The sequence below is a fragment of the Triticum aestivum genome, chromosome 5A (assembly GCF_018294505.1).
Source record: "Triticum aestivum cultivar Chinese Spring chromosome 5A, IWGSC CS RefSeq v2.1, whole genome shotgun sequence".
In the NCBI taxonomy this organism is placed as follows: Eukaryota; Viridiplantae; Streptophyta; class Magnoliopsida; order Poales; family Poaceae; genus Triticum; species Triticum aestivum.
This window is the reverse complement of record NC_057806.1, coordinates 618,129,862-618,135,861: the sequence shown is the minus strand read 5'-3', so window position 1 is coordinate 618,135,861 and position 6,000 is coordinate 618,129,862. Positions and strand designations below refer to the sequence as shown.

At 56.5% G+C, this 6,000-nt stretch overlaps 1 pseudogene; it reads right to left on the bottom strand.

Annotated features, from left to right (window-relative positions):
* Positions 1–229: 229 nt before the first annotated feature.
* LOC123105368 (uncharacterized) lies at positions 230–1,628 on the bottom strand (annotated as a pseudogene).
* Between the last annotated feature and the right edge of the window lie 4,372 nt (positions 1,629–6,000).

Sequence of the window (6,000 nt, the reverse complement as noted above, 5' to 3'; positions counted from 1 at the left end):
ACTATCTACTACAACAAGGTTTGTGTGGCGCCGATGAGGGAGAGCCTTCAGCTAGCTCCAGTGCTTGTAATCGTCGCTAGGTGGTCTATGAACCTGGATGCAATTTTTTACTTCTCGCGTTCTTTGTACTACTAACTTAACCGTGGATAAAAAAATCAAAAAATTTCCTCGCAAAAATAGAAGATTATAGGCAGATGGTGATAATTTGTTCATTAGTATACTGCCACATCATATGTTAAATAAAAATGGGAAGCCGGTAACAATGTTTGCCCAGCGCTAAAAATATAAATAACTATCAAATATAAATAAGTACACTTATGAGCGTTTACATGATTTGAGATGCATATATATGTTTAACGGATTACAGTATAAAGCATGCAGCCCCAGGACCAGAATAGCGGCAGTAGACGTGAGGCTCAGGCAAGCCACTTGCCAACGCCTTGGATGCAGAAGCGGAGACAATCTACAATGGTGCGTGGGTATACCATCCCATTAAGGACCGGACTCCATCTGCTTCCACCTGCAATATTGTACCCCTCAATCTGGTCACCACAGTCGTTTCCCAGGTAGATGGTATCAGCAGTGACAAAGGAGGGGAAGGCCTTGGCTGATACGGTAATAGCGCGCCACTTGCCCATGAACACGGCGCGCCCATCGAATCCCTTGGCTGGGAGCAGAAGCCCAGCTCTCAAATCGACTCTGTAAACCTCGTAATTCCTGTTATACTCACTATCCCGGCATGGCGTTCGGCGCACCAGCATCAACTCCCCGCCATTGTCCACCAGGTGAAGGCCGAGCGCCTTGAAAAAAAAAATGACTTGGTCCACTCAACGACCGCCTGGAGCCGTGGCGGCCGCTAATCCGAGCTGGTCGTCAGCACCATGACGCCCCTGTAGTCGGTGCAGTAGAAGCGTCCCGCAAAAGGCAAAGTCGAATACAAAGTTTCATTGTCGACCACGGTCCAACTCTCATCACCGGGCTTAGCGACGGCCAGCTTCATGGGATTTCGGAATCTGACTACCACCATGGAGGCGTCGGTAGCAAGGCCCACGACAGACGCCCTGATTAATTTTCCCATCTCGGGGCCACCCCTAGATCGATGCTGATCTGGCCTCAGGAGCGCGGTCATCGGGGGGAGATCGGTGAGCTGGTGCATGAGAGGGTTAAGCAGGCGGACGACCAGGGTGCGCTCGTGGAGCAGCAGCAGGAGGCCTTCAGGGGTGAGCGCGAGCAGCGTGTGCTCAGCGAGCTAGCTCTCGGAGGTCCATACGGATGCACTCACCCGTAGAAACGTTAAGGAAGCGATGGCGGCGGGGCCCGGCAAGTGCCTTGTCAAGCATGATCCACTGGCGGGGGAGGAAGCGACCGTCCAGGCCGCCGGTGCACGGGTCCGGCGAGCACCGCCGCCACGGCCGGCACACGGCGCGGAAGCGGACATAGTCAGCCACGTCGCTGGCGAGGCCAAGCTCGGCGATCAGGCCGGCTGGCCCGTCCCCGAGGCCTGCCCAGTCCCTTGCGCAGGTACGTGGGGGGTCGCAAGGGGGGCGCGTCTGCTTTGCGCGGCGCCGGCACGGGATCTTGGCTCGGGAATCCGCCATCCGACCGGCTGCCACCGTTTATTTGCGTGGAACTCCGGCCGATGGGATTGCTTTTCTAGGTAGCTCCCGGCTGAGCACATATGGATGGGGAGTCGTATTCGTATACGGTATGGTTTGGTCTCGTTCTCATCTGCCTTTAGATACTGCTGGATCGGAGATTACGTTACTAAACGAGAGATTACGTTACGAGCAAGGTTACGTTTGCTAAACGAGAGATTACGTTACGAGCAAGGTTAACATATGATAGGAAAACCTGCAACTACCAGCCCTTAGTCTTCAGGGAGGCCGACTCTGGCGCGCCATGGACGTGCGTGTGATGTTACGTGGGCAGCCTCCCCTTGTATATGTACTCCCTCGAGTTTTGTTTTGTCTGCATATATATTTTGTGAGAAGTCAAAATACCTCTACTTTGATCGAACGTATAGAAAAAATATTAACATTCATAATGCCAAAACAATAGTTTTAGATTCATTATGAACTGTAGTTTCCTAGTGTATATATTTGGCATTACAAGTGCTGATATTTTTTAATATAAATTTGGTCAAATTTTTCAAAATTTGACTTGACATAAATCTAATATGCAGAGTAAAAATGATCGGAGGGAGTACATGATATATAATTCAGATCAATACAATGCGTGGGAATTCAGTAATCTTCATGGCAACCAGAGCCCATGTCTACCGCTCCTGCCGGCATCGTCGGCACCTTATCCTGTTGCTTTTAAGGGCATCTCCAGCCGTGCCCCTAGGAAGGCCTCCCCAGGCGATTTTTTCGCGTCGGCGCCAAAAAAACGGCCCAGTCGCGCCTCAAGGAGCCCGATTTTCGCCGGCCTGGGCCGAAAACAGCGCCGGCGGACCCAGGCCGAACCCGGCGCGCTGGGGGGCGCCCGGGGGCGCCGGGGCGAACTGTTTTGGCGCGAAACAGCCGCGGGCCAGCCGCGTCAGCGACACGACGCCTCGTCTTCCCCCAACGGCCTCGGTTCCCGCGGGGAATCAATGCCAAGGCTGCCGCCGGTCAGCCTTACCATTGATTCCTCACGGGCGGCGCGTCACGGGACGGCGCGCCGACGCCTCTCCTCCCTCGCACGCGTACACACGGGTACGGCGCGGCTATATAGCCGGTGGCCTGCACTCGCCTGTGCCCACACCAGCCCCGCCCCTCGCCGCCGCCCAGCTCCTCCTCTCCCTACCTCTCCCGAGCGCCGCCGCCCAGCCCCTCCCTCTATCTCTCTACCTCTCCCGAGCCCGTCGCCATGGCGGAACGCTTCCCCGGAGACGAGGCGGCGGCCAACGGCTTCGGCCGCCGTTCGCTCCGCGAACAGGAGTCCTGGCTCCTGTTCCAGGCGAACATCCCGGCGCCGCCGGACATGCGCGCCGGGCCGACGGGGTGGAGGCTCAGCGCCGGGGGAGTGCCCATTCCCCCATTGCCCGACGCCGTGGCGAAGCCGAAGTACTTCGTCGAGGAAGTCGAGGTCGTGCGTGCCTCCCTCACCGACGCCCAACTCTCCCTTCCCCAGTACGCCGCCGACAACCACGCGGCTTGGGCGGCGTATTTCAAGCGCCGCCAGCAGCAGCGCTTGGCGTCCATCAACGGCGCGCCGGTGGTTGGCGGCCGGCAGAACAACGAGGGGCGCCACCTGTGGTGGGGCGTCCCCGGACGCACACTCGAGGGCGTGCTGACGTACCTCGAGGGCGGCAACGACCCGCCGTTGGCGTACCTGGCGAGGGAGGCCGCTCCGGCGTAGCATCGACGCGCCGGGCCATGGGCGCCAAGGAGGTTCGGGTCCTCCTCCTCTTCTTCCTCCTCCCGATCTTCATCGGACTCCTCCGGCACTCCGGCCCTGCTCGGCGTCAAGGCCGAGCCCGCGGCAGAGACGCCGCTCGGCCGGCGCACTCGCAGCGCCGGCATCGTCATCAACGAGGGCGGCCGGCGCGCCTACTCGTCGGCTCCTCCTCCGCGCTTCGTCAAGCCAAAGACGGAGCCGGGGCTCGCGCCGGTGAAGACGGAGCCGGGGCTCGCGCCGGTGAAGAAGGAGCCGGCCGCGCCAGTGACGACGGAGCTCGATGACGACGACGCGGCCCTGGAATGGGCGCGCAGGGACTCCATAGCGATGGAGAAGGAGCGCCTGGAGAAGGCGAAGGAGCGCCAACGCGCCGCCCCGCTTCGCTTCGCGGAGCGTCGACGCGGCCGCGATGAAGGCGGAGTCGTCGTCATCTGCAACAGCAACGACGACGACGATGATGCGCCGCCACCAGTCCGCCATGGCGACGCCGGACAGGGGTCCAGCAGGGGCGCCCGCGTCAAGGAGGAGAAGGCCGACGACGACGATGGCGGTGACGGCGGCGACTTCAGTCAGTTTTTCCTTTAGATTAGTTTATGTATATGTGCTATGTAATGAAAATCCGTGAACTTCGCCGAAATGTGCCGAAATTTATCGTGTTTGGCCGAATTTTATCGTGTTTAAGCCGAACTTCGCCGAACTTCTTTTATTTTAAAATGTGCCTGGGGCGGCCCTGGGGCCGACGGCTGGGGACCAACTCGCCCCCAGGCCCAATTTTTATGCCGGCTCACCCCCAGGCGGCGATTTTAGGCACCCCCTCGGGGGCCAATGGCTGGAGATGTCCTAACGGCACCAACTGCTTCAGCTGCCGGCAGCTCCCCTCCTTCTCTTCCCTCCGACACCCTCCCACAAAGCCCTATGCCTCGCGCCAACGTCAACCCTTCCCAGCATGATCCCCTCGATGATACCGCTGCCCTCCTCGTCTCCAAGTTCACCTCTGGTGGCGCTCACCCCCTCCCAAATCTCTCGGCGATTTTAACATCACCCGGTTCATCCCATACAAGCTTGATTCCACAACGAACAACTACTCTCGCTGGCGCCGCTGCATGCTGTTTTTCCTCAACCGTTTCCATGCACGCGATCACGTCGAGGAGGAGATTGATCTGGACGTTACCAATTGCGCCCGGTGGAGTGCAGACGTCGACATCGTCCTCTAGATACACACCGCCGTCTGCGACGACCTCGTCAACATCATCATGGACAACAACGAGTCCACTTGCACCGGCTGACACACCATCCGTCTGTTCTTTCTCAACAACCAGACGGCGCGGGTCATGTACCATGACGCAGCTCGCCGGAAAGCACCGCAAAACCTACTTCTGTCGTACCGCAGATCCGTCCGAGGTATCCTGTGGGCTGCTGCCGCTGGGATCTAGGCCGACAAAGAGAGGTCGACTCTGGGAATGCCCCGCCGCCGCAGTTCCCAGACCCCACGCAGGCGAAGGCCTCAGGCGGTGGCGAGACGAGGAGGAAGTTGGTCGAGACCTTTGGCGGCGCGATTGGATTGCCCCCGCGTCTCCTGAGCGGGGGCGGCCCGAGGGGGTGTTTCCGACCTCCTCTTCTTTGGCGCGCTCAAGATTAAAGCAACTTGCTCCGACGTGCCTACACAACTTTGTGGGTAGTCCTCACATCGCCGATGGGCGACTCCTTCACATGGATACCAAAATTCCAACTCATCATGGCAGAAAGGGCTACTACACATAGGGCTTTGTAGAGCGATCTATGAATCAATAACATAAGTCTATCCACAGGTCTCTCAGTTGAACACATCATCAAGTTCTTCAAGCTTTTGACCAGCCCACAAGAAGTGAGCCTTACTGAAGAGACCGACGACAAAATCATTTGGAAATTGGAAGCTCACTTCTTCTTTGGAATACTCGGCATCCTTGATCTACTTCACTCAACCTTTTTTTTGTCGGGCTCTCCGCTCAACTCGACGCTTCGATTACCACTCACATGAAGCCAGCGACATGGAACAGGTGGGCACTGCCGAAGCATTTTATTGTGTGGTTGATCTTTAAAGACCATGGCCGACTGGCAACAAAATAGTGGTTGACCGAATTATGGTTTATGCCAATTGTGCAAAAGGCAGCTTGAGTCAGAGGCACATCTTCTTTTCGAGTGTAGATGTACAACACACATTCGGAATGAGGTGAAGGCCTGGCTCGGGCCTATGTTGACATTGACGCTTGGAGAAACCTCACTATAGTCAAAGAATTGTGGCTATCCACGATCATTGTCAATGGGAATGCAAGGAAGGGCTTGGCAAATTTCAAATGAGAGCGGGGTCAAATTTCTTTTGAAGTGAGAAAACACTAGAGTTTTTACGATCGCTTCATCTATGCTAACCGTAAGATAAAGGCCGATGCCAAACTTTTTCGGGCTCGCGGGTTCTAAGAATTTGAGATATTTGATGTCGCGAGGTATGTATGTTACATGAAACCTTTATTCTACTTTTTGTGAACCCACTTATACGGGAAAGATCCATCGATGCACTTTGTATGGCGGTTGTGTGTGCAAAGTTCCCGTAATGGTATCGAAGATCAGATTAGAAGTACATAT